The sequence below is a fragment of the Sprattus sprattus genome (assembly GCF_963457725.1).
Source record: "Sprattus sprattus genome assembly, chromosome: 2".
Taxonomy (NCBI): Eukaryota; Metazoa; Chordata; class Actinopteri; order Clupeiformes; family Clupeidae; genus Sprattus; species Sprattus sprattus.
This window is the reverse complement of record NC_137921.1, coordinates 55,363,627-55,376,375: the sequence shown is the minus strand read 5'-3', so window position 1 is coordinate 55,376,375 and position 12,749 is coordinate 55,363,627.

Here is a 12,749-nt window from a genome sequence, read left to right as displayed (position 1 = left end):
CATGGTAGAATGAGAGAGAGACGTCACATTTGGGTGTCATCTTCCTCGGTCATCTCACAGGTTATTGTTAGAAGGAATGGCAATAGATTGTTGCTGGCCCAAAGGATATTTTTTAAGGTTCCTCACAGATGCCCTGATGTCTCCATTTATTTCTTCTACAACAATCAACGGGGGTGGGACAGAAGCAGACCCAACATCAGTATTAGACTTGTCCTTGTTTCATTTTCCTGCATCAGCACCTGTGCCAAACAAGGTGCGTGCTTCCCTTAACGTTTCTGACCTGGCTTGTGTCACTCTTTCACATGGCTCTATTCCTATGAGAGCGGCTTCTCATTGATAACGTGACCTCTCAGTGGCATTGGTTGGGAGAGAACCGACTCTCTCTCCCCCTCAAATGAAATTAGAGTGCCTAAGCCTGATTAGCAGCATGCTGTGTTTGCGACAACTGTCATATGCTCTGTTATGACCCAGGACCTACATAAAAGCCTAAATTGACAAAAAAAAGAAAGGAAAAGTCCAGCTTTCCCCCTCAATCCATTTACGCTGCCCACAGACCCCAACATTACAGCAGCAAAAGTCGGCTGGTTAAAACAGTGGCTCGGGTCTAAACCTCTGAAGCACTGCTAATCTTCAAAGCCCTTTTGAATTCCTTGCCTTCGGTCTATGGCTGGCTTAAAGTTTCTATGGATACTGATAGTAATTACCAACTAAGAAAGCACAAGTGAGTTAAACACACTTAACAGGGAGCTAAACAAATGTAAGCAAACTTCAAGGGGTTCACTGCTGCAAAGAGAAGTTTGAACACATTTAATCATGTAACCCCACCCCGTATGCAAGATCAACAGAAACACACTCACGTTCACCATTAGTGAGCGCCTACAAGAGCCGTCAAGTTGAACACTATGTTTTATCCCCAGTGACTACCCTGCATTTACATTCTACTTGTATTGACTTTTGAATATCAGAGCTAAGAAAAGGGACAGAAATCCTCAAACACACCTCAACTACCTGCCTGTGCTTTTCCCTGAGCAGATGTCAGTGGCTCCCCCACAATAATAAGGAAGCGTTACGTTTACATTGCTCCCTCCTCTAAAACAAATCATTACAGGCCCGTAAAATTTAATTTCCTGTGATGTGAGTGGTTGAGCTTTAGGGTTTGCTTGTGTCCCACTCACTGTGTGGGGAGGTTAGTTAGCTAGCCACTTTTCCCATCTGTTACCCCTTCCTGAAACACACACACACACACACGCTCACACAAAAAGCAGCAGTCTCTTACATAAAATACAACCAAGAACCCCAAGGTTTATTTCTCTCTCTCTCTCTCTCTCTCTCTCTCTCTCTCTCAATCATTTGTCTCTGCCTCCATTTCTGTCCATCTCTCCACAAATCCATCCCTCCATAAGGAGCATTAATAAATTAAGGAAATTAATAAGAGGCGAGGTCAAAATTATTAATATGATTTGGGTGCTTTGTGGACATGTCAGATAGACCTTGTTAATTCTCGGTTGACGAAATGCAGAGAGCATGAGAGTGCCTGCATAGAAACCCCATAGTGTTGGAGATCCATTCCTTTACGCCTTTCTCCTTTCACTCAGAACAGCGCAAGTAAACATGTGAGCCCACGCCAGACCCCAGCTGTCAATCAGCTTGCGCTGAGGCAGCCAACTGCCGCTCCGTGGCCAAGGAGCCGGGAGAGGAAGGCCGGCAGACAGCGGGCCAGGTACAGTAGGCCTGGACAACGAGGGGAAAGTGGAAACAGAACCGAGATGTGATTTCAGAAGAGCCACCACACAGCCAAATCATTTCAGATGAGATTAACAAGGAAAAATGGGTGACAGTTTATTTGGGGGAGTGTGTGTGTGTGTGTGTGTGTGTGTGTGTGTGTGTGTGTGTGTGTGTGTGTGTGTGTGTGTGTGTGTGTGTGTGTGTGTGTGTGTGTGTGTGTGTGTGTGTGTGTGTGTGTCTGTGTGTGTGTGTCTGTGTGTGTGTGTGTTTGTGTGTGTCTGTGTTTGTGTGTGTGTGTTTGTGTGTGTCTGTGTGTGTGTGTTTGTTTGTGTCTGTGTGAGTCTTTGCTGAAGCTGTCCTTGTCAGACAGGACTAGGCACTACACAAAATATAGCGTTCCAGTTCCCCTCTATTTCAGGAAAGACACAAAACTACAAAACAGATGTAAGGACTAAGAGATGAATCTACAAATACCTTCATATATGTCAAAAAAAATGACACCATGATAACCCAGTGTGTCCAGGCCAGCCTACAAAATAAAACCATTTCTTCACTGATAGATCGCGTCTAGATTTTCATTGCTTATATGAATCTTTTGGCTGAAAATCCCCATGAAGGCTGGCTATTTATTAGCTCTGAGAGAACATGGCATGCACAAAGAACCATCTGTGGGCACTAAGATATTTACCAGTTTTAATGTGCAGGTTTCCCCCCACAGTTCTTAATGCAATGCAAACAGGCTTTAAAGATTTGGCCTGACACATTTACAGCCCGATTTAAAAAGCCATGTTTCATCGTGACTTGCGTATAGGGGAAATGTAGCACAGTCGCCTTCTATTTGAAGGGGCCAAACATTACTTGGCAAGGGAAAATGGTTACCTGATAAGGGGTGCTGAAATCCAGATCTGCTTTCGTGTAATGACTGCTCATTTCCCATAAGATCTTAGACAGGGCCCTAGGGTCCGATGATACATATCTCTCACAACTCATTTTAAGTGGCTACTCAGACAATCAAAGAGTGAGTGGGTGAAATACACCCCTTGGTATTGTGCAGCTCAACTGCTTAGCAGCAGTGTTGAAGAGGAAAGAAAATCTCCCTAAGTGTCTTTACCAGCCACTGTGACTGTACTCAAACCTCCATATCTTCCTCTAATGTATGTCCGTAAGGTGGGACGATGTTTGACTCAGTATGAAAGGGAAAGCAATTAATGACGCCAGTGTAACATTTCAAAATCAACACATTTTCAACAGGATGGGCGTGAATAAAAAGGGAGTGATTGAGTATCTAAAGGGATTTGGGTTGGAGCTCTCCTCTTGCATGTTATTATAGATAGCCTTTGATCCACTGACAGGCATATTACAATAACAGAGGCTCTCTATGCAGCTCCTGTGTTGGGTGGATTTTGGCCATGTTTCGCTGGTCTGAGCTGCAGGTGTGGAGTCAGCTTTCCTTCTATGGTCACTGTGATTAAAGTCAGGAGGGGGCGACGAATGCCCACATCACTGGAGAGTTATTAGCAGAAAAAAAGCAAAGCACCCTACAAAAGTTGTTATCCGTGTACGCGCCTCAAGACTAGCACTGAACTTTTGTGTGAAATGTCTGGGTATGGTGCAAATAACTTAACTGACTCTGCAGTCATTTGTGGGGGTAATGTTATCAGTTAATCCCCATGATGGACCTAGCAGTCACGACTGAATGTTTTTTCAGCCTCATTTGATCTAAGACCCTCTGGCACAGATCTGGACATCTTTGCCTCTTGCAATGAAAATAATAAAACTCAAGTTCTAATTCAGAGGACACTTACTTTACTCTACTTTTTTTATCTGCTAATCAAGTCATCAATGTACTGACTGTTTAGGACGTATAATAGCATGCCGTTTCTTTGGGCTTCTGCTTCCACTTAGAGCCCCAAACCCTATGGTCAGAAGAGCCTAATAACCCCAAATAACTGCAATGATCCAATCTGTAAGATAATGGGGACGTAGGCTTGGCAAAGGTACTGGCTCCTTTACAGCCCAGCGACACCATTTTAGGTCAGTTAGCGATGCCATTGAGGTTTAGTAATGATAGTCATCAGGAACTACTGCTACCAGTTGCTGCACAACAAAGTCCAAAGGTCTAAGCTTGAAAGATTCAGGTTGTACGAAATGCGATTATCATGGTTCATGACTAGAGACATATCAAAGCAATTTAGAATCTCACTTTAAACTGCATCTTCTGGTTGAGTAGTATGATAAACATCCATTAATCAAATGTAACTAATAGTTGTTTCTCAAATACGGATCATAAGCTTAGCGACATATTATGTTCTGAGAGATTTAGCTGCATAACAATTTGGCAAGCGTACAAGGTTAACAATAAATGGTGAATGGCTTGAGTAATTACTTATGCCTGACAGGAATTGTATACACAATTTTATTTCTTTGAAACAGAACAGTAATAGAAGACTGTGATTTATTATCCTGTTACACTGATTAATATAGTGTGTATTTGTACACATGATGACTGCGTGTGTGTGTGTGTGTGTGTGTGTGTGTGTTTAAGTGTGTGTGTGTGTGTGTGTGTGAGAGAGATAGAGAGCGAGAGAGAGAGAGAAAGAGAGAGTAAAAGCAAGGAAGATGAACCTTGAAGTCTACATCTGTTTCACACATACTGTCCATTATATGTGACTGAGTGAAGACTCCTTGGTGTCCAGCGAGGCTTTTAAAGATAGAGCACTTGATGCCTGAGTAACTGTGCCATACATTTGGGTGCGGGGGCTTGAGACATGAGACTGAGTCTCAGAGAACAAACCTTCCTAATGGTGTTTTTTTTCCTTAGGTAAAGTGCATTTAGTGTCAACATTCTGTCTAGTTGAAATCCATGCAGAGACAGTTCTGCCCCAATGATTAATAGTCCCACAGCAACTATCATCCATAGATGGGTTCACAGCACACGGCTTGGTCCCAGACCTCCACCGAAGCCATGAGACTACGATATGACAGAGCAACAAAGAAGATTTCCCCAAGCTATCAAAAACCCCAATAAAACTATATAGAACAAAAACCAGCCAAACAAACATAGTCAATGATGTCTTGAGCTTATGGTTATATAAATACATCCTGTGGAAAGGAAAAAAATGGGAGTGGTCCACAACTGGTTTTTGGTTATATAAAGCGCCCAATAGGTCAAGCCATACATATGCCCAAGCATAGAAATAATCCAGCATGTGACTGTGAAGTCAGATCCCCCTTTGCACACACAGTGAAAAATACCCAGACAAAAATGAGACCCATCTGGACACCTGTCACCATCTGACCCGATCTGAGCGGCAGACAAGGAGAGGATGTTTACAGCCTTTCACAGGTTAAGTGGAGCGGCGAGAGTGTCTGTTTGGGTTCTAATGCCGATGACTAAGTGATGTTTCATTTAGCATGTACACGATTTCTCTCCATCTCTTTGGTCTAGACTAAACTGACAGAGTTATGAACAGGAGGAAAGGGCGGCTTCTTTGTCCCCTCTGCTCTGCGTGTGTGTGGCAGAGAAGAGCTAGGATTAGGTAAACCAACAAGCTCTTAGGGCTTTGGGCTAAGGGTCCTCTACACTGTTATGCCTTTATCACTGGTTTAACACTGTATCAGCCGGGCCGTACATACCCAGTTATGAGGACCAGCTGTTGGAGAATTCACAGACACTCCCATAACCACAATTCAAAATTATTTCTGTTATTTGGAATGAAACTATTTAGCCTAACAGTATGCTTGTCATGCATAGAAGTTGAAATTACAAATAATTTTGTGTCTTTAATTGTGCATTGTTTAAACTTAAGACATACTATATTAGATAGGCCTGTCAAAATTATAATTTTTGAGTGATGCATTATTTACTCCTTATCATAAATCCCAGTAAAACTAATGTTAAACAGCAGACTTAGCAGATAACATAAACTACGCTGATAGTTAAAACAGTTAGAGTTGCTAATCTTTGAAAAAATGGGTAAATCACTAGTGTTGTTCTACAGACCCTAAATCCTGTAAACTTCACTCGTTTTCCTTGAGAAAAGAAGTGATAGTCCATACAATAGACCTCCAGCGGTGACAGGGTGAGGCGCTGATCCCTCGATCATCTCATCCACTCGGCTATTGTCCTCCCACTGATGTGCAAATCAATCTTTGCTTAGTTCTGAATTATTCTGAAGGACCAGATGGGGTCAAATTTAGATGACTCTGGAGCTATAGACAATAGTACAATTTACCCTTCTACAATAATACCCATGTAATCACAAACAAAATCTAAAAAAAAACATGATTTAATCTGAAACTGGAAACAGCGTCTGACAAATGTCCTGAACGCCCCTGCATTTATTTTTCGAAGTAATTTCATTATTTATCAAAGCACTAATGAAAATGAATATGAATCTGAATCAGGCAACCTCAAAGCTGTGATGACAAATACACCAGGCGCAAAGAACTCTGTCTTCAGTCGTTTTCTTTTATTTAAACCAAAACTATTTTCATCTGAGATACGTGTTAGTTGGAGTGTTCAATAGCTGACATGCTTATAACAATAAGAATGGTAATTCCTACCCGTTGTAGAAGGCGTACTGAAGACGATTTGAAGAAACGCGATGGCCCATACAAAGTTGAGATGACATCTCTGTGAATGCTGTTTCACCGCTGTCCGCATTTCATACATTCCTCTGATTCTCTTCAGACAACTTTTCGTATCTTCACATCCACTATAAATTCTTGCTCAACCCCAAATCTTGAAACCTTCAATGGAAACTCACAGAAGCACTCTACGTTCTACTCCTCGCGCAATCTAGCCTGCATAAATTCTTGAAGGCAAGTTCCCCTCGTAAGGCTCTACCTCTCTCTGTCTTTCTCACTCTCTTCCAGTTAAGATTTGACTACCTTCTCTCCCCCCTCACTGCCTTCTCTACAAACACTACACACACTCGCACACGTTCTAACACACACCCATTCACACTCTTCAACATCGCGCTAAAACAGACCTTGGGTCTCTGATTTAGATGCATACGTGTCGCCACCTGGCGCTGGAAATCGTCCCTCGTGGATTGAACGCAGAACTCAGTAATGTTTCACCGCAACATCCATTGGAGAATACACTGTAATTGTCTGTGTTTATTTACTTTAGTATACTGGGTTTTGCTCAGTTTGCAGTAATGTAAACTGGACGTTTAGTTTCGCAACAGTTTACATTTGTCAACCAAACTGTTAAAAAAACGTCTACTAAAACATTTTGAGATCAAGTGAATTAGCTTACCTAAAACTAATGGGTGTGTTCAACACACCCCAGCTTAAATGTATATGACTTTAGTTACAAACCAATTGTCTTTAATGGGCTTATCTTAATTCCAAGTAAAACATGGTAAGGCTTTGGGCACCACAAATGTCACAGTGCACACATTTGCAAGTTGTATTTACCGTAAACCTGCGCCACGCAGAAACGCTAGTTTACACTGTGGAGAAATTCAACATAAACGTTCTCGTGAAAAAACGCAATGTACTACTATAGAAATAGTTGAATTGTAGTGTTTATTTTGTGTTTTTTTTTTGTTAGGTCCATAAACTGGGATAACCAAGCAAGTTGGTGATCAAAAAAAGTATAATATACATGTAGGCCTAGTAAATTTAACAGTGATTGTTGTGCGTTTATGTGAACTTTCCAATTTGGTATGCAATACAATGTGTTTTTTGAACATCTAAAAAAAAATGATTTACAAATATTCAATATCATAAATAATAATATTAAAGGATTAGGGACTCATCCTCACTTCTCCGGTCTGCTTTTGTTTATGGATGCCTTAGCTTGGCTGGTAATGACTTGCATACTTCGTATCTGCCCTGCTGCGGTCCAGACAGGCAAGGAATAGGACAGAGAATGGTAGCAATTTACAAGATCTGGGTCCCGCATCCTGACCTGTTTCTGTTCATTTGTGTCAGCCAGGGAGGCTGGAGAGGAAGGCTGAGGCTGCCGCCGTTTGAAGTGACGGGCTGCAATGAGTCACCAGACTTCAGGTTCATCTCTCATTTCCTGTCCACTTGTCGGCATGGTGACACATGCTAATGCTAGATTCCCCCCGATCAAAGCTGAAGGCTGAGAAGGTCCCCAGCAGGCTTTAATAAAGGGTTATGATTGTTAGGACCTGTGCGTGTGTGTTTTTTTGTGTGTATAGTATTATGTGTTGCATTGATAAGAAACCTGATTAAGAACAAGAGTGCCATTGCTATTCTGTCAACAACCTAGTAGCTCAAGATTAGCTATCTCACTATAAGACACTCCTCTAGTTCAAGAAATAGAGTCTGCATGCTGCTGTCTAAAATGCTTTTGCCAATAAAACATGGAACTCATCACTGCCTACATGAGTCAGTTCATCAGATCCAGTCTCCTGGATGAAGCAATTGCTCTGTCATGCTGTTGAAGATGTTTCTCATTCATGGTCAATGTCACCAAGATACGCACAGGTTTTCAGATGAAGGAGCATGAGGCTGTCTTATGAAACATTCGATTTTCCTAGTCTTAGAATAAGATGCCAAAATAGAGTGTAAAGACACCTCCCCGAGACCAGAACATTATCAATCCCTAAAATCCCATAATAACAGCAAGGTAGATAAAGTGATAACAGACCATTACCAAGACTACCTGATTACCAGGAGGGTCAACGAGACGCTCCAGAAGACTAAAAGGAGGCATGATGAACCAAGATGATAGTTTTGTTTCAAGCTCAGATTTGGACTGTTTGCCTTGGAGGGCTCCTTCTTCAGCATATTCAGTGAGGCTCATTGCAGCTCCTTCAATGTGATTACATCTAATATCAAACATTTGGAAGCCATCACCGCAGGAACGGTACAGAGGGGAGCTGGAATATTTGTGACGTGGGAGTATTTTTCTTTCTGATTTCTATCTGCTTTTATTTTCCCAGAGCGAAATGAGATTATTGAAATTGCAACCATGCAGGGCGAAACTCGTCTAATTGTAATGAGAGGGGGAGTGCGGTCTCGCGCGACAGACCCTTTGAAGACATAACCGTCCCCCTCTTCCCCCATCCACACACATGCTGCAGACAGGAGAATGAACACACTGTTCTGAGGGCCAGCTGAACCCGCGAGGTTATTGCCGGCCAGTAGGCTACACCAGTTATGGAGTGGGGTGGGTGTGAGGGGCAACATCTGCACAAACAGCTTGTTTAATAAGGGCTACTACTAGCTTTGTCAACCCTCTTCTTCATGTCTTTGATCAGGCCAGATTATTGGGCCTGAACCCTGCCCATCTCAGGAGACGATTAAGTTCCCCCCTCTGCCACCCTTTGGCTCAATTGAGCAAAGGGTGACCTCTTCGCTGATGGCCCCTATTTTGTCACTGTCTGATATGCGGTGGGTGAGGCTGAGAAGTGATTTCAACTCCCTGTCCCCATCCTCTGCAGCACCCCCACTGAGGAGCTCAGATGAGATGAGGTCTGTTATGAGTGACAGGTCAGCAGTGTACTGTTTACGCAGCGGAGAGCAGAACACCAGCGGAGGTGTTTTTGGCCACTCTGGCGGTCTGAAGGAGGCTGGAAACAGAGCAGACTCCAGGGGAAAGAGGTGGCAGGGAGAGGGAGAGAGGGGTGGAGGGCCTTTAGTGGAGTCTGTGGGTGGTCCGACCTCCTCTCTTCTGTTACAAAATCTGTCAGCCTTCAATAACAGTTGTGTTAGAATGTGGCGGACGGCTATGTTTGATCATGAAAAAATGGCTTGATATCAGCAAAGACCCGTCCCCTGAGCAAGGCTGCGAGCATTTGGAAAATTGTCAGATTTGTTTAAGTGAGTGAGTATTTGAGTGCTTGCCTGTATGCATCTGCATGTATGTGAAAGTTCACACATACAGTATATTTTGTATACATTGTGAGTCCCTCTATGTATGTGTACGATGCATGCACATGCTTTTGTCTGCAACTCTGTGTATGGGTACATGTGCACTCGTATGTGTGCCTGAGGGTGAGTGTGTGTGTGTGCGTGCGTGCGTGTGTGTGTGTGCGTGCGTGCGTGTGTGTGTGTGTGTGTGTGTGTGTGTGTGTGTGTGTGTGTGTGTGTGTGTGTGTGTGTGTGTGTGTGTGTCTGTGTGTGTGTGTCTGTGTGTGTGTGTGTGTGTGTCTGTGTGTGTGTAGGATGGGTGACTAAGGAGGGGGAGGAAGATTGTGATGCAGAAGGATTGTGTTGCTATGTTTGTTTTGCCTGGCTTAAATAGTTAGGAATGATAATTTTGATTTAAACACATCAGCCCCTTGACCACATAACCTGTTGCCCACAGAAAATCTTAGTCCGTCACCGCAAGCTCCAGCTCTTGTTTTTAAAGCAAATACATGGTTAGCAACATACTGTTGACCTATACTGAAAGGAGGCAAATTCCTGGGTTGGTGGTCTCGCTAGTTTCTGCTTTCAGGAATCTGCACAACATACACAAAATGTTGTGTATCACCAATACAGCATGAACTCCCGAGGTGATTACATTTTCACATTTCCAGTGCATAGTTCGGGACGTTGAGGCCAATATTTTGGAAACTGGGCTAATATGTCATGCCCAGTGCAGCACATAAACGCCAGACTGAGGCTGATTTATTTTCTTTGGGATGGCCGTCTGAGGTGGGAAATGGTAAAAGTTTGGGAAAACAGAGACATTCCTGTCCTTTGCTGTGTGCCCCATTCCCCGTTGCACTAATGGCTATTTATTTGTGCTGTCCCTGAACCCCTGTATGAGCACAAGCAGAGGAAATGTGTTATTTCACGTTGAACTAGCATGACATTGCTGCATCAGATACGTGGATATGAGCCTTTCAGAGAAAAAGAGAAAGAAACAAATTTTGAAGAAACTGACATAAACCAAAAAGAAAAGAAAGAAAGAGGTTAAGATCTAGTTTTGGCACCCTACTATTTAAATGTTGATGTTTTTTTCTGTAGGAGGTCTAGACTCTGTCCGTGCCCTTTTGAGTGCTAAATGAGCAGTTCAGCACAGCATGTGAGGGCTTCACAAATATCAAGGGGGCTTGCTGTGCCGCCCGTGTCCGTTTCTTTACCTTACAGCTGTGTGCAACATGTGCAGGTAGTATATTAAAAGACAAAAGTAAACATTTGACTGCTGTTGCTTCAAGAGCATGAACAACTCAAACTGGCTGGGTTTGCACAGTTGGAGAAGCAGAACAAGGTAAAGGAAATGGACACTACATATTTTCAACATATTTTACTCGTTACTTTTGTGAAAATGAATCATCAAGGCCTTTGGCTGGGTCCAAGTGATCACAGCAATGGATTAAACCTCCAAACAGATTACAGAATTATGGATAATATATCAACTTTGCATGAACTGTATAATGTTACTACATCTGGACACAGGCAAGAGCAAACCGCTGTGGATTGTGGTTGTGGTTTATAAAACAATTGTCCATAAACTTCATGTCTTACGTAACTATACATTTTGTGTTAAATATTGGAAATTTGCAATGACTTGGCTAATATGATAGAATGCAGCTTGAGGTCTCTCAACCTTTTCTAACATTAAACTCTACAATCATGTAAGAGGGCAGCTTTAAATGCCATCAGACAACCTGGCCTGTATCAGTTCATTCTATGCAGTCTAAACTCTTACAAAAGTATTTTAACAGACTTGAGGAGATGGAAACAAAGGCTGAAGTAATCTCCCAGACTTTTATTATATGGGCTAATTCTGTATTGTTATGTGAAACTCAAAGGCACTTTATGTCCTCTTTTATGAAATAGTACTACATGATTTTTATTGCATGTTCAAAAACATGTTTATTTTCTTCAGGTCTCATTAGAAGACTTCTGAAGGTGATTCATTTGTCAGTTGATGGACATGGCATTTTCTCAAGGGGTCTGATTCTCTGTGCTGCTATTAAAATACAGCAGGGCTGCCAAACATCAGGGGGAAAAAACCTTCTTATAATAGCCCCATGGCTAAATGCACGTGAGTGTTATTACCAGTACATGACGTAATGGTGGCCAATCAAAATAAAACCTGCAAACCATTACAACTTGAACAGGGGAACACATTATGTGTCACACCACGAGACGAGAGGGCTCGGACCATGCCGTATCCAAAGAGAATGAAAACGTCCCACCCTATTATTCATTCCCTCTTGCACAAAGGGGAACCATTTAACTGTGACACGTCCTGTTGCCAAAAGTCGTCCTTTTGATGAGTGACTTGACAGACGAGCCCAATGGGGGGAGGATGGGGGGTTATTACGATGCAGTCATCATGGACTCAGATGAGTGGAATGGGTGAAGGGTATCTGTAATGCAGAGCTTTCTGAGAGAGAGAGAGCGAGGGAGCGAGAGAGAGAGAGAGAGAGAGAGAGAGAGAGAGAGAGAGAGAGAGAGAGAGAGAGGACACCGATCACAGGCCCACATGATTTCCAAATCCTTCCACTATTAACTTAATTGCAGGCAATTCAGGTGAAATGGGTGAATGGAACGAGAACGATGATGTCAGCTTGATGTCTGTAATGCAAAAAGAGGAAATTCCTTGTTTCTGTTTTTCATATTTGATCCCTTCATGTCTCGACAGGGCTGAAACATCCATTTGCCTTTAATGCAGGTATGGATATTCACAACACTAAGTGTATGATCAGGGCTGAATTATCCATTTGCCAGGTATGGATATTCACAACACTTAGTGTATGATCAGACTAAAGTAGGCATAAACTCGAGCTTCAAGATCCACCTCTTAAAACCTTCTCTGCTGGACCTACAGCAATTTAATGCATTTTACTTTTCCCAGTTGGGATTAAGGATTTGGTATCTCAACCGAATCTGCAAAACATTCCAGCTCTTTAATAAAAACAAGAGGGCAAAACTATATGTCTAATCCTGGCTGGACTCTACGCTTGTAATTTCATTTTTGGAAATCTCAACACTCCATTTGTCTGTATTGCTTTCTTGGCTTGGCTTGCGTAGAGGCGGTCGGGCATCCAACGCGTCTCTGGCAGACCCTCTCTCGTTTATTTCCCTCTATAAGGCTTGAT